Below are 25,330 nucleotides of genomic sequence, written 5' to 3' on the forward strand. Positions count from 1 at the left end.
AGTGCCCCCTCTAGCCCTCCTCCAGCCCTCCATGGGGGGGGCCTGCAGTTCTTCCCTCGAAAACCCTGTTGCTTCTCAGGAAGAATTCCCTATGAAACATATTCATGTCCTTCTTGAGGGGACATTCAGTCCAGAGACCTGACAGCAGGGGAAAATGTTTAGACTGCTTTTGGTAAATTCTTCCATACTTGTTAGAAGTAAATCCAATGAGGAAACTGTGTTGGCATCTAACAAATCAGGATAAATGTCTGATGAGGAAGATCAGCTTCCCCATCCCACTCAGGCGTCATGTTGATGTGACGCTCACCTTGGCTAACATTTTCTCCTGTGAGCAACGTGAAGTTCAAGACGTTATGAATGGCTTTTTGTTTTTCTTCCTTAGTCTTTCCACATTCACTGTGTCTGGTGAGATTATATGAATCCTGCTTATTTTCAGCCCAGCACTAAGCTTTTTAAAAGGATCACGTGTTTAAAAGGCTAGTGGACAATTTGTTAGAAGATTGAAATCCTTAGACTTTGGTCCTAGAGTTGAATCTTGGTTACTGGTGAATGAGAATTCCCGTTAAAATTTTAAATTCAGTGATATAAAGTTTTAAAAATAGTTAAATATTAGTCAATTTCATTAAACACTATAGCAGTTATTTACTTTTAAGCCTGTCTCTGGGGCAATTTTGCAATGATTCCCTCCCTTTATTGATTCCCTCTTTATCAGAATCCTTGAGAGGTCCCTGTCATCATTGTCAGTATCATCATCATCATCACCATCATCATGGAACTGATTCCTCTGGGAGATTCTAGGAAAATAAAGAGCTGGACGGGGTTATGTGCAGGTCAGTGTGTGCATATACAGTAAGAACAGTTGTCAGACATTAGATTCAAGATACCCATTCCATTTAGAGAAGAATGTGGTCATGAAATCCTGATGTGCTGAATGTAGTAAGTGATGGGAACAGGGTAGTCAATGGAAAGGAGGAGGAAGTGAGCGAAGCGGGGAGCATAGGTCCTTGGTTAGGTGATCAGCACATTGGTGAGAATGAGGGGAGTGTGATGGCAGAATCATGTCCCTCCCCGGCCACAGGGTAGCCACCTGTGACATGTTACTGTACATGGCAAAATGCATGACAGATATTTTAGGACAAAAATCTTAGAGGATTTCTGTCTTCTAAATTGTCTATCAGTTAGCATTTTAAACCCAAGATACATTATTAAAGATTAGTGCAGGGGGACAAATAAAAAGGATTCATATAATCTCACCAGACATACTGAATGTAGAAAGGCTAAGGAAGAAAAACAAAAAGTCATTCATATGTGCCTTGAACCATAAAATGCTCATGAGAGGAAATGTTACACAAGGTGAGTGTCACAGCCACATTCATAATGCCTGAATGGGATGGGACAAGGGGATCCTGAGATGAGACAATAGGGTGAGTAGCCTGGATTGTCCAGGTGGGCCGAATGTAATCACAGGGGTCCTTGAAATGGAGGACATTTCCCAGCTGAGTTTAAAATCAGAGGGAGGTGTAGCCATAGAGCAATGTTCAGAAAGGCTGCTGACCATGAAAATGGAGGAAGTCGTGGGGCACAAGCTAAGGAAGGTGGGTGACCTCTGGAAACTTGAAAAAAACAACAACAACAAGGAAACATTCTCTTCTAGACCCTCTAGAAGGAAGGAACCCTGCTGCTACCTTGAATTTAGCCCAATGAGAACTGTGTTGGATCTCTGACCTCCACAGCCATAAGCTGATAAATCCGTGCTGGTTTAAGCTCTTAAGCTTATGGAAATTTCTTACATTGGTAAGAGGAAAATAACATAGTGAGCCGTAGTGTAACGGATTAAAGGTATAGGATGGGGTGTGGAGAGGATTCTGACATTTACAACTAAAAAACAACCAGGTGAAGTGGGAAGGTGTTTTAAGGAAGACCTACCTGGCAGGGCTGTTAAGCAGACTGGAGCGAGGGGATCATTGGAGTTAGAGGAATCAATTAAATCTCTACCAGAAAAATAAGGAATAAAATGTAACAGGGCTTCAGTGATAGTGGATGTAGGAATGGAAATGGGCAGAGAGACATAAATATTACTTTGAAATTAGCTACAGGTTTGATGACTGCATGTTGGGGAGACTTAGCCGATGTGTGGACTGAATGTTTGCATCCCCTCAAAATCCATATGTCGAAACCCCATCTCCCAGGGTGATGGTATTGGGAGGTGGGGCCTTTGGGAGGTGATTAGTAGGATAAAATGAGGTCATGAGAGCAGAGCCCTCATGAATGGGATTACAAGCCCCCAGGGTGCTTGCTTCTCTCTGCTCTCTGGGATATGAAGATATTGGGAAGACAGCCATCTTCGAGCTGGCAATCCTCTCAAGGATACATTGACCTTGAAAGTCTCAGCCTCCAAACCATAAGGAATATGCTGGTTGTTTAAGCCACCCGACCCACGGTAATTTGTTACAGCATCCCAGACTGACGAAGACAGTGGAGAATGCCTCTGAGTTTGGCACTGATTGCCTGGAGAATGCTGAAACCCAGGGAAGTGGGCAGCACAGACGTTTACTCATTTAATCCTGCCAACACAGTAGGAGATAGAGTCTACATATTCCTCGCTACTTAAAAGGTAAGGAAAAAGAGGCACAAATAATAACAACGACAACAGAAACAACAATAATTTGTCCAAGATTCACACAGAACCCCCTGGAGGCAGAGTGAGAATTTATACTCAGGCAGGCTGGCCCCAGAGCCCCTGCTCATAACTAATAAGTCAGATCACCTTGCTTATGTGGATCAGTTTTTTTCAACTGTGATATGAGGGTACTGTGTCCAGTAACTTATAATTTCAAAATACTTCACTGTAACGGAATCATTAGTCACAGGCCTTACAAACCACAGAAACCTACACATACAAAAATAACTCGTTAGGTCAAGATAACCAATAACGTTTTTAAATATTATACCTGCTGGGCCTTTGCAATAAAATGTCTTTTTATAATTCTGTCTGGCTACAGAATAACTTCATAATCCTGCATGTTGCTGGTGGCTCCCATGTTGGACAGCACGGGCCTAGAGATTTTAAGTTACTTGCCCAGACTCGCCCAGGAAGCTCGTGGTGGGGTCCGAGCTATAGTCTGGGACTTTTCCTTCCTATCCAACAAGTCCCTCATGGAAGTTTAGAAGCTTCTCCTTTGGTGCCCAGCTGTCTATCCGTACTTATAACATCTTGTCAGGTGTTCCAGCCTGCCCCTGAACATCAGCCAGAACCCACTTCTGCTCTATTTTGTCCAGGTAATACCTTCTAGCAACTTCCATTGCCTTCTTGGCATCAGTTCTTACCTGGAAGGGTAGTGGCTAGAGGTGGAAATGTGTCCACATGACAGGTTTTTCATAAACATAGCAGGAGTGGTCAAGAGAATAAAACGTCAGGAAGATGAGTAGAAGCAGGTCATTTAATATACCAAATGGGTACTTTCAATGTCTGTGTTTCCGAGTCCAGGCTTGTTCTGCTCGTGCATTACAGGCCAATAAATCAGGAGACCAGGTTTTGGGGGCAAGAAATAGCGACTTTAATTTGGAAAGCCAGCTGAGAAATGGTAGAATAATGTCCTGGGGAACCATCACCCCAAGTCAGATTTCAGGCTCTTCTTATATTAAAAATGGGAAGTGGGAATGCTTGGTTGTTGCAAACTTGGTGTATGAATTCTTTGTTGTTAGAATCCTTTGTTCTTGCAGCTCTTCACCTGGGTCACATCCGTGTAAACCTCCAACAAACAAATGTTGTTTTCTATTCTGTAACTTGTTATCTTTATGTGAATAGAAAAGTGTTAATATCCTTCAAAGTCAGAGCCTTGAGAATAGGGTCTCCTGTATATTTCAGGCTCTAGGCAACACTGTTTTACAAAAGGTGCAGAACCAACAAGACTAAGCCTAGGAAACAGGGCACAGGGTTAAAGTCAAAGGAACAGATCTAATATGGAGTCAGATTTTTTCTTTCCTATTTCAGTAGTGCCATGGAGAAGGCAGTTTGGGCAGCTTTTTGTAGGGTCCTGGAGGCTTTCTCAGCCTCTGTGTGCCTCTGTTGAAAACCCTTCATAGCTATCTGGCCTGCTGGAAAACCACTCCGCCTGTTTTGCCCTGAAGATGTGTTCTGTTTATAACTGATCTCTACTTCTTGGAAAACAACTCAATAAAAACTCAGTTGGTTTTCCACCAGCCATGGGCAGGGGTGAGGAATAGCACTTTATTATTTTATGAAAAAAAATAAAAGAAGTCTTAAAACAGCACTGGGCACATAGGAGAGAGTCAATAAATGCTTCCTGGCTGAAATCAAAAGTGATGGCTCAGTGATTCCATGGCTGCTGTATTTGCTGAGCTTCCTACTCCTTTGCTCCATTACACATTTTTTTTAACTGAAAAAGAAATACATGCATGTGGTTAAAAAATTTCAAACAGAGCACAAAAATACACAAGTGAAAGAAGTTTTCCCTCATCCTCTCTTCTTTCAGCCCTCCCTGGAGATGCCACTGTTTACAATCCTTTGTGTGTTTTCCAGATATGCTATGCACATTCCGACCTATGTATGTAAATTCCTTTAAAGTTAAAGTATTACTTATTTTTAACTTAAAGGGATTTAAATCCTCAAGTGTCTTCTGCCCTGGTAATAGAAAAGAACAAATCTGACTCCATATTAGATCTGTTCCTTTGACTAAACACTGTGCTCTGTTTCCTAGGCTTCATCTTGCTTGTAAAACAATGTTGCCTAGAGCCTAAAATATACAGGAGAGCCTATTTTGAATGCTCTGACCTTTAAGGATATTTAACACTTTTCCATTCATATAAAGATAACAAGTTACATAATAGAAAATAACGTTTGTTTTGTTGGAGGTTTACAGGGATCTGACCCAGGCAGATAGCTGCAAGAACAAAGGATTCTAACAACAAAGAATTACTACATCAAGAAGATTGCAAAAACCAAGCTCGTAGGAAAGGAGCCTGAATTCTGACTTGGGGAGATGGTTTTCCAGGACATTAGTTTGCCATCTAGGTCTACAGAAAGTTGCTATTTCATGCCCCAACACCTGGTCTCCCAACTTACTGGCCTGTCCTGCATTAAGGAGAATGAATTTGGACTCAGTAACACTCCTATCTTCCTAGCAAGCTGGGCACTGGAATTGAGGGCAGCTATCCCACACCCAGGGACATACTGTGTGCCCTTGATGGTTCCCCGAGGGTGGGGAGTGGTTTACCCAGGAAGGATGGGGACTATGCACCAAAACTCAGGCAGTATGCTCCTTTTGGGATCTGACCTTGTACCTCCCGCTCCCCGCCAGCACAACACCTGGGACAGTGGAGGTAAGGCAGAGATCTTGCCTGCCTGTGTCCCAGCGTGTAAAAGGGGAATATGTACTCTTTCCAAGGTAGTTCTGAGCGACAACACCTGCGGGTGCTTGGTTCCCAGAGCAAAAGGAAACCCAGCTCCGCTTGGGGGCAATGGGTGTGATCCCCGTAGGGGTCCTGCAGAGGCCTTGGGTGGAGGGCTGGGCCAGGGAGGTAAAATATGAGCTGCGGGCCTTGAAGGGTTAGAGAAGTGTGCAGAGGCAGGACTGCTGCCTCCTTCAGGATGCCCCCAGAGTTAAAACTATTTCTCTCCATCTCTGCTACTCTCCTCCACCCTCCAGATCCCTGCCTTCTCTCTGCTCCTCCTGTCCATGTCTCTCCCTCCACTTTTCCCCTTCTCCCTTCCTCCTCCCATCTTCTCCGTCCCTCGCTTCCCCACCTTCTCTTGCAGAACCCAGAGAGGATCGCTGGCCCTCCTGCGCATGCGCAGTCTGTGCCAGCTGGACCGAGGGTTGGAAGCTGCAACTCCGAGCCGGGGATCGGCCCCAAAGGCTTCTCAGCTCTTTCGCCCGGTAGGACTTTGGCTCCTGCCCTGGCGCCCCGGCCACAGCTGTCCAGGGCCAAGTGTGCACCTGCCGCCTCTCGCCCCAGCCGGGCTCCCCTCAGTCCGCGGCTGGCGTCCCCTTCCCCTCTCCCGCCCGCGAGTCCTCTCCTCCCGGGCTGCCTCTCCTCGGGCGCCGGCCCGTCCCCGCCCCTGGGCGGGCTGTGTCCCGGGCGGGCGGGTTCTGCGGACCCGGACGGGGGCAGGCGGCTGGGGCTGGGGCTGGCCTCCGAGCGGGGCTACAGACCGCGTCACCCCCCCCCCCGCTTTCCCTGCCCCGCGACCCCGGGGCTGCCCTCCTCTCCCTTTCCCGCTCCCTGGGGACCAGCTCAGTGGTGTGGGCGCTGCTCCCCGGGCTGAGAGCCTCCGGCTGTGAACCCCAGCTTCTCCTGGTGGAGTCGGGAAAAGGGAGCGTCAGTGCTGAGCGAGCTTCCGTCTCCTCCCTCAGTGTTTCTGCCCCAGGTAAGTACCTTGAACACTTTCACGTGTTTTGATGGCGGTGCTTGATGATGTCACTGTTTTTATAGTGAGAGGGATTACAGTGTTGAAAGCAAGGCTTGGTTCAGTTAAAAATGAGCTGAAGGCATGAGGCTGTGACATCCTCCATACTTCCCTCTCCCAGGGTGAAACGTGTGGCCGTCGATCTTAAAAAGATAGTTACAGTCCCTAACTAGCCCAGCCCAGCTAGGGTGTGTTAACAGGAACAGCACCACCAGAGGCGTTGGAGACTCAGGGACTTTGCAGTCCTAAAGAGCTCCTGGCAAAATTTGGTTTGTTTTGGTTTTTTTGTTCTTCTTAAATTGTGGGGCAGACTAGTAGTATAGAGGGAAAAATAATTGTCAAGAAATATTTTTTCATTTAACATCTTCATTGTGATATTGTTCACACACCATGAAGTCCACCCACTTAAATGCTACAATTCAGCAGCTTTAGCATATTCACAGTGGTGCAACCATTAATATTCCAGAACGTTTTCATCACTTCAGAAAGACCAGTGGAAATGAATGACCTATCCACCCCTTCCCAGTGCTGGTTCTAAAGAAGTTTCTTGGTTGTTCCTGACCATAAATTATCTTGTTACCCATAAAAAATCTGGTAGGAAATCTAAACAGAATTGTATTGAATCTGTCTATCAAAGCAAGAAGAATTAATGTCTTTATGGCATAAATTTCTTCTACCCATGAATATATCTCGGACCCTATATTTTCATATTTCCAGAGCCTGGCCCATGGGAAGTCCTCTTTAATTGTTGGGTTTGTGAATGATGAGATTCTATACATCGTTAGTTGCAACTGTAGCCTTTCACAGAAGAGAAAAGTAAACTCACTGAAGCCAAGTGACTCTCTGATGGTCAGAAAGAGTGACAGCCAGTGCTGGAGTGATCCAGTGGACTTGGTGTTTGTAACCAGAATTCTCCAGCACCTACAGCTAAGGGGATCAGAGTATTCTTTTATTTTTTCTAAATGGCGTTGCTTTTATTTTTACTTATTTTTTAAAAATATTTTTTATTGAAGTGTAGTCAATTTAGAATGTTAGTTTCAGATGTACAGCAGAGATTCAGTTATAAACATATGCATATGTATCTACATATGTTTTAGATTGTTTTTAGTACAACTCATTACAAGAAATTGAATATAGTTCCCTGTGCTATATAGTAGGTCCTTGTCATTTATTTTATATTTATTAACGTGTATCTGTTAATCCCCCTTTTCCTGCCTGCTAACCACAGTTTGCTTTCTATGTCCATGAGTCTATTTCTAGCAGCACCGTTTTTGCTAGTAATATATGCTGGTTGGCTGCTTTCAGTTTCAGTAATTCCACCTTATCTGTGGGCATTTTCCTTCTGGTGGGCCTGTGTGTGGTTTGCTCACGTGATATAAGAGTTGTGTATTTGGGAGAACCCCAGGCCTCGTGTAGTGCTTGGTACAGAGTGCCCACTGAGCTGATGCTTGAACTGGGAAAAAAAACAAAATAAATGTTGGAATTTCCACTATGGTTGAGACTTCCAGGTTTCTATAACCTGTTTATCCCACATTAATGTTGGCTGCACACATACTGGGTAATTTGGTGGAACTTCATGGTATGATGGTGTAGAGACGGGGCCTTGTATGCTTCTTCTCTTTCCGTTTTCTAAGACTCATTCTCCTGGGCCTTCCAGATCCTCCCCCAGAAGTGCCCAATGCTGGCTTGGTGCTGCGCTGAGGCAATATTTGTTAATAAGGCCTTTTCCTCATCTCTTCTGAGCCTCCGTTTCCTTCTCTGCACAATGAAGACTTAGACTAGAAAAGTGCTTTTCAGTTTCTTTTAAGCCATGTTTCCTTTGAGAAACAGAAAATACAAATCTCTCCTCCCATTCAACATATAGATTTTGACACATCCAAAATGTGACATAGCTCTTTGTGGAAAATTGAAGTGATTGTGATTCCAGGTGGCACACAAAAGAGTCTTCAGAGATTTATTGCAGGGAGAGGGCAGGAAAGGGGCAGTATATCCCACTTTCTAGTGTGAGCACTGGAACAGGGGCTTGGGTTTAAATACGGTGTCCGACGTGGCCTCTCTCTCATCTTTTTTTTTTTTTTTGCCTCTCTCTAATCTTGCACAATGTGATAAACCTCTCTCCCTCAGTTTCTTAATGCGTCAAGTTGGGGTGATAATAATTTAAGTGTTTTGTGAAACATTATACACATAAGAAATTTGTTTCTCAGTAGAAACAAATTCTGCGAGGTAATAAGGGATTTCTTTAAAAAAAAAAAAATCTTGTCCACAGCACTCTGTCTTGTGTCTATTCTGAAGTTCCTTGAGGGTGAGTGTTGGGTCTAAACTCCATCGTGGGACAGGTGGCCCATGGGTCTGTGTGCCGCAGATTGCCCCCTCCTCCTCAGTCCTCTTCCTCTCAGTCCAGGATGAAGTTCCCTAGTAGATTTACACAGAGATCTTGTGGAAATGGCTTTTCATTTTATTGTTTCACGAAGAAGGGCTGCCATCATGATCTCTGTAGTCAGGTTTTGGTGGCCTGAAGGCTATGCAATTACGTTTTTCTATTTAATATAAAGAAAAAAATTACAAGTACAAAATTAGTCCTACGGTGGTGGCAGGGGTTCTTGAAAGTGGGGACCATTAGCTTTGTTAGTTTCAGGTGCAGGGGCCTCTGGCCATGAGGACACATCATCGTGCTCCGAAGTTGGAGGGACCAGTGGGCTCAGTGGGAATGTTTACTGAGTGTATCTCATGGGCTGGGCATTGACCTATTTGTACTGTGTGTTCCTTATTTGAGACAGTGAGCACGTTTAACCTCAATAGCCTCTTTAATAAATTAGACTTTTTAATTTTGAGATAATGTAGATTCCCATGTAGTTGTAAGAGATAATATGGAGAGGGCCTACGGACTTTTTGCCCAAATTTCTTTAAAGGTTCCATCTTGCAAAGTTGGGATACAATTCAGTAATGACTCTCTAACCCTTTGAGGTTTGTGTTATTGCCCTCATTTCTATTCATGATTAAACTGGGGTTAAGAGGAGAACACAGGCCTGCCCAGGTCACCCATGGTTAGTGTAGTGTCGGGTGAAACGTGGGCTTGGAATTTCCAGGCAGTACCAACATGATGCTCTGTGGCAGGGAGCAGCATTCACTTTGCTTGTTTATTCATTCATTCAACAAGCATTTATTGAGTAAACTCTGTGGGTCAGATGTTATCATAGGTTTATCTGATTCTTCAGCACTATGGAGAATCCGGTAATGTTTCCTTCTTTTTTTAATCTGAGAAAATTAGCTCTGAGAGGTTATAAACCCCCCAAAGGAAATATAGCTGATAAATGAGGGATAGTAAATTTGTACATTTCCTTCTTTTTATGCAGGTGGTAACCTAGGCATTTTACATTTGTAAAGTTCCATAATCCAGATATATTCTTGTAAGGCAAGGATTTTTTTTTAATTGAAGTATACTCATGTTTACAACGTTGTGTCAATTGCAAGGTGTTTATTTTTTCTTGAATTTGGAATTCAAAAAATATTTTTTGAGGGGGGTAAATAGGTTAATTTATTTGTTTCATTTTTTTTAAAATGAGGTACTGAGGATTCAACCCAGGACCTCATACATGCTAAGCATGTGCTCTACCACTGAACTGTACCCTCCTCCCCAAAGCAAGTTTTCTTATCAAGTATTCTGCAGCTTAGGAGTTCAAATAAATTGGAGTTGAAATCCAGGTCTTTTGATCCTACTGTGTTTCTTTGCATTATATCCTGCTGAGGGGTGTGAAAGCAGTTCCTTTATTCATTCCTTTATTCAGCAATTTTGAGCACTGACTTTGCATCAGGGCCTGGCTAGGTGCTTGGAAATAGAAAACAAGAAATGACCCTTTTCTGCAGAGGGCGGAGGCCTAGACCAAAAGCTGCGTAATGTGATCTGAGCTGCGGTAGCCATGTGCAGACGCTGAGGACAAACTGTACCCCCGGCTTTGCTTGGGCTTCCCCTGCCTTCTGACTGGTACACACCAGGTCACCGCAACCCAGTGAGGCCCGCAGCCCGCAGCACAGTATGTACCACGGTCTCCTCTTCCCTCTCGTCAGGGCCTGCAACATGAACATCCCTGACTACGTGCAGTGTGCTGAGGACCACCAGACTCTCCCCGTGGTGGTCCAACCCGTGGGGATCATCTCAGAGCAGAATTTGTTGTGCATCTATAAGCGAATCTCCTTGGTGAGGCAGATCAGCCCGTGCGGCTCGCAGTGGGCACTCTGTATCCACTAAAGTCACCACTATGCGCCCGAGAATGGGTGGAGCGACTTCCAGACCCACCACAAGGTCGTGGGCCTTGTCACCATTACCGACTGCCTCTTGGCCAAGACCTTCGAGAAGCTCCACGTGCAGAGGAGCTGTATGGCACCACGCTCTATGACTCTCGGCTCTTTGTCTTTGTGCTGCATGGGGAGGTGGCCGAGCAGCCGCGCACCGACGTGGCCTTCAATTTACGAGGACTGCAGGGTGGTGGAGAAGAGGATCGAGGACTTCACTGAGTCTCTCTTCATCATGCTCAAGTCCAAGTGGCTGGACGGTGCATCCGACAAGTCTGGGGACAAGATCCTCCTGCTCTACATCCTGTTTGAGAATGAGGACTTCGTGGGACTGGACACAGAGAGCAGGAAAGTCTACCTGGATGCCCGGCCACCCTGGCTATGTGAAGGGTTGCTTCCCTACATCCAGAAAGGTATCAGCAAGGAGGAGGGCTGTCTTGTAGCCAAGGCGTGAGGGAGGAGCAACCCGCCGGTTTTCAGACGTTTAAAAGTGAATCCGCCTTTGTTTCGGAGAGATTCTTTTAGGGTTATTATGGACACTTACTCCCGCTTTTCAGCCAATTACCCTGGTGTGACCCCTGGAGTTGCTGTCCAATAGAGTAGCCAAAGCCACTGATGCTAGGAGAGCTGGGGAGGAGGCTGCTCTGAGCTGAGATGTGCTCTAGGTCAAATGCACATCAGATGCTGAGACTTGTCTAGTAAAAAGAATGTAAACTATCTTGTTACTTTCTTTATTGATTACATGTCAAAATGATAGTATTTTACATACAGTAGAATAAGTAAGATATGTTCTTAAAATCAGTTTCTAGGGGTTTTATTTGGTGGGGGTTACCTCTTTAAATGTGGCAACTGGGAAACTTTCTTTACATGGCTCACATTTCATTCCTGTTGGACAGCCTCTCCTGGGACAGTCTCATCCCTGTGCTTATAGATGTCATGCTGAATCCTGAGATGCAGAATGAGGCGCTGGTTGAGCTGGGGGTGGAGCCAGTGTCTCCTGCTTCCCAGGTCCAGCACCTGCACGGCTCAGGCCCTCTCTCCCTGCCTGACAACCACCATGCCAATTTAGGACAACAGAAACACTGCCAGGGGCTTCCAAATGAGCTCCTTACGCAGGGAAAGGCGTGTCACGGAGTATGGGGCACAGCAGGGAAAGATTCGTCCTCACTTTGTCCCTGTGATTAGGTCAACGGACCCACTTTGCCTTGGAAGTGCAGACGAGTTCTTCTGGGCTGCCTACCCCCCCACCTTCTGCTCTGTTTCCCTGTGTATCTATTGAGATATCCCTCGAGAAGAAGAGGGTGAGATGCCTTTGCCGAGAGGTGGTCCCCCTTTGCTGGGGAGATTGTGGGAATCTGTGTCCCCCCGGCCTACGGCCTCGGGCCTTGACTCTGGAGAGGGCTCATGGTGGTCCCACAGGTGACGGTCGGAGGACCTGGCACGTGCTGCCGGGCCCGAAGTGGAGGAGGTGTTCTGCGATTCTCTGTGAGTCTAAAATCAGATTCTACTTTCTGGTTGTTGGTAAGTTGGAGGAGAAGATGCCAGAGAATTGATAAAAAGATAGTCCAGACCAGTCCTGTGAGTGACAGGCACAGGGGACCCGAGTCCCACCTGCTTGTGGTGCCTGGCGGGCTCTGGATGAATTTTCACTTCCTCCCCGGACATACCTCTATGGCTTAAGGAAGGGGCGAGGCATATCGTGGCCATGACCTGTACTTGTCCTCGCAGGGCCCTGTGATCTACACGGCTTTCTCCCCTTCTGCTTCTTGTAGATGAGCTGGCAGATGTAGTGGTCTGGGCAAAGCTGAGGGCACAGATGCCAGCACCGTGCCACTCCCAGGCTGGCTCCATTCCCGTCACCTGTCACCTCCTGCTCAGTCCCCAGGCGTCAGTGAATGTAGGTGCATCGGTGCAACGTAAGCAGGGACCACCTTCTCCCCCTGGACAGAATGGTGGGTGAGCAGTGGAAGCCTGGAGCCCTGCCCCAGCCCCCTGGCCAGTGCCTCCTCTTTTGTCACAGGAGGCACTGGTGATATGTTTGCTCAGCAACTGCTTGGCTCTGAGTCTGCAGACCCACCAGAGAATGCCAGCTTGTTTTTGCCTTTTGAAGTGTGTCCTTGGGATTTGGCGGAGTAGCTGGTTGTGTGCTTAGCCCATAGTGGTTGACACTGTCACCATTGTTTACCCAGAACCTCGTGTACCAGGCATGGCTCTCGGCATCAAAATACAGCAGCGCATTAAACCTCCCTCCTGGTGGGTCTGTCTGTTTTGGTACCATAAGGGCTCAGCCAGCATCTGAACGTCAGTGAGATAACGCGGCCAGTGAGCTCGGGTCAAGTACGCTCTCCTCCAGTCACTTTTACTCCATTGTTGCTTTTACTATTCCACAGTCATTACTTTTTTAAACAATGCTTTGGTGCAGGAACAGAGCCTAATTCTCTCCTGTTACTCTTGGTGGGAGTGAGTAAAATTGTCCAGCTTGAAATGCGACCACATTTTGTAGCTCAAAAGCTGTCTACACGCATCTAGGTGAAGTTTAGGTTTGGGGCGCTGACCACGTTGGGGTCCCCCGGCAGCGCCGCTCGCCTCAGGCCCCTGCCTTCCCTGGAACAATAGGTGAGGGTGGGTCTCACCGTCCCCTCGTCCCTGTCCTCACCAAACTCACCTAAATTCTTGTAATTGCTGTCAGTTATTTTTGTTCTCATGTGTTTCTAATTTTCGCTGTTCCTCTTTTCCTTTTTCTATTTCCCTTTCTATCTTGTACCGCCCTGTGAGCATGTTGTTGCGTCTGAAAAGTGGACTGTGCACACCCTGCATTGGAAATAGCCAGATTGTCCTCCGTGCTGTCCCCATCGCTTTAAAAAGCAAAAACCTTAACAGTTGCCTTGATCCGTATATTATCCTAGTCATCTTTTTATTTTCTAGTTTTTTGGAATTTTTGTTTTTGTTAGCACATCACCCACTGGTGTTTGATACCTGTTAAAATCCTTGCTTTGAGGAACCAGTTTGGTCCTCCTTATGTTTGGTGACAAATGCGCCCTTATTAAATTTGTTTGATTGTTTTGAAGAAGTGAGATGCGAATTGATTTAGGTGGCTGCTGAGGGATTTTTTTCATGGAGTATTTAAACTTGGAAAGTCAAAATCTACAGCATCTTCCTTGATTCTGGCTTTCACACAAACGTGCTTTGCACGCGGTTCCGGGCTGTTGCTGTGTGACGTGCGTGACGGAGCTTCCAGGCCGGTGGTCACTGGTGAGAAAGTGGCAGGCTCGGAGATGAGCAGCTGCAGGGGATGCTGTTGGAGGAAGCAGTCACCGGTTTTATGTTTTTTTTGTTTTTTGTTTTTGCATTCACCTTCCCCGTGCCATTTACTTTACTTTGCCTTCATAGAGAGGCAGGAGCGGGTCTAAACTCCATGCCACTCTTATTTTCCCTTTACGAGGCTGGTTTTTCTGAGTATCAGAACAACATGGCCTTCTCCTAAGTAGCTGGCTCACTTGGATCTGGTGGACACAGGGACCGCTAAAGGGGACCGTAGCTTCCTCTCTGCTCCAGCCAGTGGGCATTCAGAGCCGGGTCTGTGGTTTGCCTCAGCAGCCATGCAGGCCTCCCTGTACCAGCCTTTACTATTAACCCATGTTGGCAGTAAATAGCTGACTCCGTGTCTTTTGCAGCTGACGTCCACCACTGACGGCCGTGTCGTTAGTTTGCGGTAGTGAGTCTCCAACACCCCAGTCAGCCGTGAAGTGACCTTGCATTCTCACCCACACCCTGGTTCATCTCACCCGGGGAAAGGGTTTGGCCACCACCGTCATGCTGGCCATGAGACCTTGTTTCTCCTTTCATGCCCTGGTCCAATTGTGGACACTTCATCCTTCACTGACTTGGTCTCGTTTGAGACAGGCCAGACTTTCTGAAAGAGTCCATCACATTCTGGGGGGGAACAGAACAGAAGTAAGAGTAGCAAGTAGGTGTCTAGGCTATCTGGGTTGGCAAATGCAGGCTGGGATCTGTGAAGGCTGGGCTGTGCCTTGGACACAGGCCTTTTCCGTGGTTCCTGATAGCCCAGGGGTCGGAGTGAGAACAGCCTTGCCTGGGTTCCCCCATCCTCATCTGCTCACTGGCAGGTGTGTCTGCTAACTCGGAACTGCCCCAAACCTCGGGCCCTTCAAAGTTCAGACCACAGGAGAACCTTGAGTCCCTTCTCCTGGGCCTCCTTTGTGAGAATCCAGTGCCTTCTGAGGTGACCAGCGGCAGGAGATACCTCCCCCTCCAGGGAGCTCTCTTCGGAGGACTGTGACGCACTGTACCTTGCTATGAGCTTGTGGGGTTCCATCCGTGGTCCTTGCAGAACCAGACTTGAGACTGGCTTAGCGATAGAAATGACAGGACTGATTCCAGGGCAGGGCCGGGGGGAGGAATAGGGGAAATTGAATGTGACCTCAAACACCTAGGTGGGTTCTGGGTCTGTTACTAAAATCGGGAGCCTGGGAGGTACCTGCCAGGAATCGAACTCTAGAGTAAATGGTGGACATGAGGCATTTTTAAGATTCCATTTGTCATCCAAGTTAGGACTTCAAAGAGGCACTCTGGTCTATGGCCCTGGGGCTCAGGTGAAGGAGCCGGACCACAGATACACATTGGGAGTCGTCATTCTTAGCTGGTGTTCACAGCCGTGCAGGTGGATGAGCTCATCTCGAGAGGTGCAGACTGAGGCTGAGGCGGGGCAGGGCTGTGCCTGGGTTGGAGGAAAGCCCAGACCATGCAGCTTTGGTGTGTCAGTCAGTGGCGTTTGGGATTTTCAGAGCAATGGCATTTATCCTTAAGGGTCCTGGGGGTGGGCAGGGCCACCCAGGAAGAAATCTGAAGGGAGGGTTGTGGCCACGCGTGCGCGTCTTGGGATGATGCAGAGGCTGCATGGTCCGGGAGGGGAACCTCCTCGGAAGCTGGAGTCGGAGTGGGGAGAAGGTAGTCACACTCACCTGTGAGGGAGGGACAGAGGCCTAGGGAGTCTCCACCCTAGCGGACTCTCTTTCCCACGAACAAAAGGCCAGCAGGCAGAAGATTTGAGGTGAGAAGGGACGGGCGCTGGGAGAGGAGCCAAAGTGGAGAATGGTGGTTGGACAGTTCTGGAATAGTCTCCCTGCAAAATAGAGTTAAAAAAAACCCAGACTCTTAAGAACATTGATAGTGACGTTGGAGGAGATAGTTCTTTTTCTGGCCTCCTCAAGTTAAGGCATGTATCCGGGGATACACAGAAGAATCGGGCAGTCTGGTCCGGGGGCTTGACCCTTACCAGGGGGAACAATGCAAGTTTAAAGGGGGAGAAGGGCAGCGGAGGGAAACTAGCCAGGCCTCGTGTCAGGTACCAGTCGGCCGCACTACTTGCGTGTTGCATTCACATCCATGTCTCCCAGGTGGGCGGTGGCAGCCCCCTTTTGCAGATTGGGAAGCCTTCTCAGAGGGGTTAAGGGATTGGTCCGTTTAGCGGCTAGTCAATGCTGTAGCAGGATTCAAGCAGGGCCTTGTCAGACTTCAAGGGCATGTTCTATCTACTAATTCCGGTACCTCCCTGTTGTACCTGGATTCGTGAATTGGGTCAGTTTTGGAGCCTTTCTCAAAAAGTACGATTTAAGTGCCTCAGGACTGTTTCACAAAGCTCAGTGTTCTTTGATGGTTCAGAAGCACCGCAGTGCTTTTCGCCCCACAGAGGTACGGTCTTACTCCTTTGACGCTGACGTGGTTGCAAATGACGTACAGGTGCAAAACCAGACTTAGCAGCTTCTGAAGGGAAACTCTCCAGTTCTCCCTTGATAGGCTTTCTTCCACGGGATGTAACCTGCTGCAGCGTAGATCTGAGCTTTCCGTATGGAGTGAGGGTTTGATATCCAAAGTTAGCAAAGAAGGGTCAGATGGAGAAAATCGACGTTAACAATTTATTTTGGGGTTTCATTAGACAAGATGCACTATCGCTTAATGGCCCATATAACGTATGTAATTGAATACAGAATATTGCATTCCTTACTTTCTAATGAGAGATGTCTTGCAACGTAAGGTTGTCTGCTTTGGAACTTCAGCTCAGCCACTAGGGCGCCTGTCAGTGTGTTGGTGTGATTGTATTTACACAGTGCATGTAATCTGGGCTTCCTCAGCCCCAAACACTCCAGTGCAGAATCATAGGCTGTAGCCATCACTTAGTTACACAAATACTTCTACAACTATATGATACAAAAAAAAAAAAAAAGAGAGAGAGAGAGAGAGAGATTGCCTTTATCAAAGTTCCTTTGATTTTAACTGCAAACTGTTGTTGAGCAGCTCTGGTTTCCTTTGGATATGAATATGTACATTTCTTTGCATGTAACTTGGATTTTAGACTAGAACACCAACCTCTTGCTTTCCATGAGCCACAAAACTCATAGCCAAATGACATACGTATGAAACATTTTATTCTTTTCTTCTGAGACAGAATCCTTGAATCTGGGACTTGGGCTGTGATTTTGCTTTTTGCTCTTCCCACCCCTCTTGTTGTCTCACTCCTTTTTCTCACGTGGCCTCCAAGAGGTCATGGTCTCCGAGGAGCAGGTGGACAAACACCAGTTGGTCGCCAAGCAGTCCTGCTGTAGAGGGAGCCCAGCCAAGAGCTAAAGGACATCATCAGAGAGGGCTTCCTTGAAGAAATGGGCTCTACATTCAGTTATGAGGACAGAGTAAGAGTCAGCCAGGATGAGGAATCAAGAGGGTGACTCAGGTGGCAGGAGCAGCCCGGGTAGAGGCCTGGAGGCTTGTGGGGTGGGGACTCGGGGAGAGTGCACTGTGTGGTCCAGGGTGGAGGGTGCCCCTGCTTGGAAGGACCCTGCAGTGGGCCTAGGGATGGAGGGCTTTGGAGGAGCTTGGTTTTTTACTAGAACTGACACAGAAGAGGCAGTGAAGGGTGTCAGCAGAAAGTGACCCTCAGGAGAGGTACTCCTGGTTTTGCTTCTGATGTTCTACAGAAAGAAGGGGTCGGGGTGGGCGAGAGCAGCTCTGCCCGTCCCTTTGAGACCCACCCCTTCATTCATTTATTCATAACACATGCAATTCTGAGTGTCCAGGGGAGAGAGGGTGGACTCACAGTAGTAAGCAAAATGTATTGCTTCTTGAGAGCTTAGCAGTGTCAGAAGTTGTCTTAGCGTAGAATGTTCTAGGAACACAGCAGGGGCACCTAACCCAAAGTGCAGAGGTTCGAGGGAAGGAAGGCTTCCTTGACAAACCGTCAAAATGAGCCTGGAGGCAAGTGGGAAGTAGCAGCAGGTCAGGGGGCACCTGAGGTCATTGGGGACCTGGGTACTGAGGTGAGGCTGGGCGAGCAGGGTCGGGGGTGGGGCTAGAACTCTACCAGGGAACCTCTGAAGGGTTTGAAGTGGGGGTGACGTAATCAAATTTGTGCTTTGGGAAGGCTGTCCTGGCTGTGTGTGTGTGTGTGTGTGTGTGTGTGTGTGAAGCGCGGAAGAGGGGGAGAGTGCCACCAACTGGGAGGGTCATTAGAAGACCATTGACAGGCTGGGGGGCCACCAGTGGGAGAGGGGCGTCGGGGATGCTTGGGGACGGCAGGGGCAGTGTGGATGCCGGATTTCCTCATGGGGAGGGCTTATTAACGGGGACCCCCTAGCGGCACCTTGTGGCTGGAAGAAAACGGATGCAGCCAGGTGGACTTTTCTCTTCTTCCATGCCTTGTGTGATGATCTTAGCTCAGCCAACATTTGGAACAGAAGAGCTAAGTTTCAGGGTAGTCCAGGACTTTGTTGAGCTCGTTCGAGTGAGATCTGATAGGATTTAGGCTTGTGTTGAGATCTGCATGTTCACTTAGCTAGAAACGTCCCGTCTTTTGGATTTCCATAGGGGTATTTATTCTTGATAAAGATTGCTTTCTTGGTGAGAGGAAATTTAATACAGCTGCTGTCTTTCTCAAAAAAAAATCTTATCTTTTAAGAAATTTAATATTCAAAACAATAGCAAAATTTAAAAATGATAAAGTAAGGCTTTGGTGTAGTTTCTTTGGATTCTGAGTTAATGTAGAGTTAGAGCCTTTGCATTACTTAAATAGCACATCCTTGTCAGTATTTAAAGAGCTGTTAGTGAGCGCCCCAGGCCCCACTTCTCAAAGCATCATTAAATCTTGCTCTGAAATAGTGAAGTCATAAAGTTCTTGTTGGCAGAAGCCAAACAGTTGGTTTATAATTTGCAGCATAGCACCCTTTATAAAATAATAATAGGTTCAAAATTAAGAAAGTGGAAGATAATTTATATTTTTATAGCTGAAACATAAACTCTCTTGTGTTAATGTTGCAACTGGAAATTTCGAAAAGAAAAATCCTACTGTAATATCATCTACGTGGAATACATATATGTCTATCACGTTTGCAATGTAACTGCGCAGTGGTTTTTGAAGACAGGACCATTCCAGCTGAGATACTGGCAGTGATGCTTGCTGGTTTTCAATGGAAGACCCTAAATTTGCCTACTTATCTTTATTCTTTTCTTTTCTGTTCTCTCTCTCTCTATCTTTTTTCTTTTTTTTTTTTTTTTTTTTTTTTTTGTAGTGAGATGGCTCAGTAGTGCTTTGCCAGCATGATTTTGGGGCAATTTGGGGGCAGATATCGTGCACAAGCAGTGAGATATTTCCATGCATTTTACTTTCCGGACATCACCATGGAACATGTGGGGGTTTGTGCCTGCAGGCCGGGATGCTGCAGGACTCCCTGGTCCATCACCGTTATGTCTTGGAGCTGCTCCAGTCAGTGAATGACTTTCTGTGCCTTGGAGGTAAGGTGATCTGATGCAGATGATCAGATGTGTAACAAAGTACTGTTACTTGAAATAGAAAACCTATCAAAAATGGCTCTAAAATACAGGATGAAGGAGGAGAAATGGCTGAGCTGCTTGCATGGGGAATATTCTCAGGTGACTCCCTCATTGTGACTCCTGTCACTCCCCACCCCCCGCAGCCCTGCACGGCAGTCATGCTGAAGCAAGCATGCACTTTCTCAGAAACACGCTGAGCTTCCTTGTGCCTCTGTTTGTTGGCTTTTTTTTTTTCAAAGCACATCTTGCCCTTTGCTTAAATGCCATCCCTGCCTAGTCACCTCTTACACTCATTCTTCTGGACCTCGTCCGTACATAGCTGCTGAATGGATGAATAGAATGTAGTATCTCCATGTAGTGGAACATTATTCAGATGTAAGAGTGAATAAAAAAGAAAAAATAAATAAAGGGGAATATGAAAAAGGCCACCTGCTCTGGGAAGTCCACCCTGACTGCTCAACCCGCCCTTTTCCCTTTGAAACCCAATCACTTATGCTCCTCTCTACTATTTTTCATAGTACTTACCAACTTCTAATAAACTTTAACACTTTCAAAAAAAAAAAAAGAGATGCTGATACCACTTCAACATGGACGAGCCTTCATAACAGCACGTTAAGTGAAAGGAAGCAGACACAAACGGCCACATATTGTTGACTTCAGTGATCTGAAATGCTCAGAATAGGCACATGCAGAGGCAGGGAGCAGGTGATGGTTGCAAGGGGCTGGGTGGAGGGGGGTTGGGGATTGACTGCTAGTGACAGGGGTGTTCTTCTGGGGTGATGAAGTGTTCTGGAAATAGATGGTGGTGAGGGCTGCACAACCGTGAGTGTGCAGAAGACTGCTGAGCGCTGTCTCTGGGAGTGCCTGTGGTTGGGGGCGGATTTATTTTGTTCTCATCCGTGAAGAGTCATCTTGTGCTGAGGCCATTCTACTCCTGTGAGTGGTGAGGCTCTTAGACTTTGCAGAGTCATGTATTATTTTCCCCCTTGCGGAGTGTAAGCAAAAAATTTTTAAGCCTGAGAAAGTGCTCCATCTGCAGAAATGTCTTTCAGTTTTGCATGGTGTAAAAATCTTGCGAGATTTTTAATCGTTGAGGACAGCCTGTGGGGGGAAACAGCCCGTGAAGCCTGGGTGACACTGGGAAGAGCCGCGCTTCCATCCCTGACAGGGGTGGGGATTTCACCCCCGTTCAGGCAGTGAAGGGCCCAGACCCGTGAGCGGAGTTGACAATCGTGAATATTTACGTGTATCCGCTGCTTCATCTTGGATATTAATTTCAAGCTGAGTCAGTTTGTGGCGGCAGCCTCATCCTACATCAGGAATCTATACTATATGCTCTTTGAGGTGAAGACCTGACAGACTTGATTATTTAACAGTCTCCCTTGAATTGATATCTCAGATTCCTTTGTCAATAGTAAAACAGCAGAAATATAGACGTCCTTTAATGCCGATGTGACCTGGAGCAGGTTTAGTCTCTGTGCCTCAGTGGCCTTATCTGCGGGTGGGGAAGATGATAACAGTGCTTCCCTCAGAGGGGCTGGTGAGGGGAGAGTGAGGAGCACAAAGGGAGGACTTACACGAGATGCTCATGAATGACAAAATTTAGTGCTCTCAGCCTGGTGAGGCCTCAGGGGCCGAGATGGCCGAACAGAGCAGTCCTAGCCGGAGCTCGATCCGTGTTGGGAGCTGTTATGATCAGTATCACCACTGTGGGTTATCAGGCAGTTTTAAGACTTGGTAATAGGAATTCATGAATAATGTTAAAAGATTAGACAACTCAGATCCGGTTTACATAGTTCTCAAGATTTCCTATGAGAAATGGATATTTTTCCCCCATCTTTAATCTGAGTTGAGTCTCTAAAAAACTTCTGTATTCCTCCATCTTTTTTATTTAATTCTCCATTTCTTGAAAAAAAAAGTCTTTAAATGGAGTTACTGGTGTCTGAACTGAGGGTCTCATGCATGCTGAGCACATACTCTCTCAAGTGAGGTATAATCTCCCCCGTGATTTTTTTTTAAACTTTTCTTTCTTAGTATTCAGAGGTTAGAGGCCTCTAATTCTTTTTCTGGAGACATGTCCATGAACCTGTAAATCTATAATTAGTGGACAAAATTTGGTTTATGAAAAAATTCTATAAAACTTTCTGCAATCCATTCAAAAGGAAATGCTCATTGACATAAAATGTTTCTCCTTTATGGTGATTTCTAATTTTTTGTCTGCCTTAACTTATTAAAAGTAATCCTCATCATCATAATGACCAAGCTTGCTCTGAGTGGACACCTCCCTAAGGCTAAAATGCTTTCCTCATGTTTTACCTCATAGCAGGTGTTTAAGGGTAGGTATCAGTGTCTCCTTTTTTGCAGCTGAGGGATTGAGAGGTGGGGCAGCTTGTCCAAAATCTCACACAGCTGGCGCTGGCAGACTCAGGGCTGGAACCCAGGCTGCACAGGATGCTTTCTCAATGGCTCCTCTGATCAGCCCCGTGTTGAGTGGTTTCCCGAACTCCTGTGAGTCCATAAATGAACGATTTTAGCGGTCTCAGTTTGATGAAGCCTTCAAAGGAGACACACCAGTGAGAATGTGAGACAGAGTGGCATAAATTGAAATTGTACATTTTCACAAATGTTGCATTCTCAGGCAATGACTTAAAAAGTTTATATTTTTTTATTTTAGTGCTCTGTAAACACTAAAAACAAAACATTACAAATGATTATAGTGCAAAATAGGAGTGGGCTTTGAAAGTCCAACCATTGCTAATGATGTTGCTTGTTTTTCTCTAGTGGTGCTTATTGACAGAAAAATTTACAAAGACTGAATTGGTTCTATGTAGTCTTAGTATGGAGGAAAGTTTTGTCAGTGAATATAGTAAGTAAAATCTTTACTCTTTTCTTTCCTGATGATGAATATGTAAGTTGTTTTCATGGCTTAAGTACATTTCCTCATTTGTGAAATTTGAGTGATGCCGTTTACCTTGTTTGACTGTGAGAAGTAGACGCCTTGTATACGAAGCACCCAAGAGCTGCTTAGTAAAAATATGCTGTCACAAGGACAGATAGTTTAGAAGGATCAACTCTGAATACTAAAGAGAGTGGCTTGTTTCTGATGCATATTCAATATGCATATATATGAATATATGAATATGGCTTAAAGTAACAAGGATTCAGGGTTTTGTGTGTGTGTGCAGTATGAAGGTTTAATGAAATCTGTATCATTCTAGTGAGACAGGGACTAGTTAAATCACCTTAAGCAGACGGCCTTGAAAATTATTTACACAGAATGTGTGTTGTTACAACTCAGAATTCATGTTGCCGTGTAACCATCCACTCAGACATTTAAATTCGTAGAAATCTGACCAGAACTATTAAGTTTAGAAAAATCCACATTGATCATTTTAAGGGAATAAGCTTCTTTCTTTTGTGATTAAAGAAATTTTGATTTATTTTTCTGCATGCTTAATAGGTTTTAAAATATCAAAACATTGATTTGACATGTCACTTTTTTTAATAGAATAAAGCTCATGCTGTTTTAATGTGCAAATAAAAGTTTTTGTATTTCAATACACTTGTATGATTTCCTGGCTCTTTGAGAAGTATTTTGCAAGATACTTAGATTACCTACTGTTGGAAAAATACAGACGTGACTTTTATGAATAGAGGTCTAGTACAGATCTGTTGGTTTTTGCTACAGTGAATGACATGAGGCCTAGGAGAGAGAACTTTGCTGCTGATTGCCGGAAGGACAGATCCCAGATCTCAGTCTCCCCTCCTGTAAAATGAAGTGGCTGGACTGGATTCTTTCCTCTTCTAAGATGAGTTTCCATGAGCCTGTGTCTTTTGTTTATATTCAAGAGTATTAGCAATGTCAGATTAAATACTGAATACCCCTCCCTTCCCCGAAGCAAACTGCAGTATGTGGTACATAAGCTTTTAGTTATCTGATTCTTGTTTCTGATTCAACAGGCAATTTTTTTGTTACATCTTTCCCGGCAACCTGGAAGGTCTTTTTAGCCATAGGAGGCGCTGTTGCACCTTCATACAGTCTTAATTTTCCTGTTTGTAAAAGAAGGCTTAACAAATATTTTTTTGCTTTGATTCCTTTGCTTAGTGCTTCAGAATAGCACAATGTCCATTATGTCTGTCTACCTGGAAAAATTATTCTGCTTATGTCTTTGTTTTATTCTGTCATCTCGCTGTGAACATTTCAGACTTGCTGTGCAAACAATGGCAAAATCGGTCTTTTATTCCAGTGTTAGCAACCAGTGAGCCGGGATTTTATAAAGCAGCTAGAAGCGGCCTCTTGAGCACCTTAAAGCTGAAAAGTGTACTGAGTTCCCTGAGTATTGACCCAGCCGCTGTGTGTCATTTGGTGGGAGGTGATTTTGTACATAGAAGAAGGGGTGTAGTGATTTGACTTGGGTTTGCGTGCACGCGCTGCCACTGAGCCACGTGAGCCTGAGTCAGTTTGTTCTGAGTTTCTCCCTCGTCTGTGAGATGGGGATGCTCGTATATGCTTTGCAGAATTGTGAGAATTAGAAATTATGTAAATTGTTTAGCACAGTGGGAATGTCAAAGGGCTCATAAAGTTTAGCTCCTGTTTTGTATGAAGCCATCATTTTAGAGTCTTTGGCAATTACTAAGAAACAGGAAAATAAGAAAAGCTGGTTTTATGATGAAAGATATTTGAGGAGGTTCCATAGTTCCTATACCCATAATTTAGCATCAGCAAAGTCAGGACCGTTACACAGTCGCCCTGAACCAATGTTAAGCCATAGAATTTTTTGGTACTTCATATATATTGGGGCTTAAGTGGACCCAATACTTATACACATGTTTTCTCCAGCAGCCAACTGAGAGATGACACAGAAGAACAGACAGGCGATAAATGTCTCCTTTATTACTGATGAAGCCACGTTCTCCATGAAATTCAGGGCTGTGGGAAAATGCGTGTCATGATACTGTGTCCCAGAATTAGAGACTCACGCAGTCCCAGGTAACTCTGGGCCACAGCGAGCCTTCCCTTAAGATGAGCTGCCCCATCCTGCACAGGGCTGCCCTGCCATGGAGCTGAGCATCCCGGGTGCTTCCCAAGGGTGGCCAACACTGGAGGGAAAGGAAAGGTTTCATATGCCCTGCTTGTCTCTCCGGACTCACACCTCAATCTGTTATTGTGAAGAGTGCTAGCCGTTGGCCAGGGGTCAGGGGTGTGAAGGGGGAAGCACTCTCCATGGACCAGAGGAGTGTGGATGAGGCATCCCTTCTCTCAGTTTAAACAGGTGGTGAGATGCAAGAGAAGGGTGCTCTCCAAGAGTTTATAAGAGGGGAAATAAGGATTTCATTTGGGACTCAGACTAGCCATGAAACACAGAAGATGATTAGTAGGGAGACTTGTAAATCACTTTCTTATTAAATTCACATTTGTTGAGCACCAAAAATGTGCTACATTCTTTTCTGAGCGTTTTACAGAAATGAATCCTTCAATCTTCACAACAAGTGAGTAAGGGAGATTTGATTGTTATCCCAGGTTTACAATGTGGAAATTGAGGCACGGAGAGAGTAAGTAAGTTGGCCAAGGTCACAGAGCTAGTAAGTGGCAGAGCTGGTATTTAAACCCTGGCTGTCTGGTTTCCAGGCTCCCAGGGATGGGCTTTGGGTGTTTAGAGGTATCTGCGTACCTGGATCTCTGTACCTCTGTGCATCACTTAGCCCAGAAAGTACAGGGAAAGAGAGTTACACAGGTGCTCACAGTCGTGTCTCAGCCACTGTCAAAGG

The 25,330-nt window shown here is 45.8% G+C and overlaps 1 protein-coding gene across 10 annotated transcripts in view; it reads left to right on the forward strand.

The window, feature by feature from the left end:
* LOC141576783 (uncharacterized) overlaps positions 1–25,330 on the forward strand; it is a 51,066-nt gene that overhangs the window by 13,709 nt on the left and 12,027 nt on the right. For 4 of the 10 annotated variants that reach the window (XR_012505205.1, XM_074360169.1, XM_074360174.1 and 1 more), the window contains 2 exons: positions 2,455–2,614; positions 5,670–6,391. The gene's annotated coding sequence lies outside the window, so the exon portion shown is untranslated. Of the gene's footprint in view, positions 1–712; positions 831–2,454; positions 2,615–3,002; positions 3,021–5,669; positions 6,392–10,495; positions 11,108–25,330 lie in introns of those variants that run through there. The other 6 variants (XM_074360175.1, XM_074360172.1, XM_074360178.1 and 3 more) reach the window with 6 other exon arrangements.

The sequence above is a fragment of the Camelus bactrianus genome, unplaced genomic scaffold (genome assembly GCF_048773025.1).
Source record: "Camelus bactrianus isolate YW-2024 breed Bactrian camel unplaced genomic scaffold, ASM4877302v1 HiC_scaffold_34, whole genome shotgun sequence".
Classification (NCBI taxonomy): Eukaryota; Metazoa; Chordata; class Mammalia; order Artiodactyla; family Camelidae; genus Camelus; species Camelus bactrianus.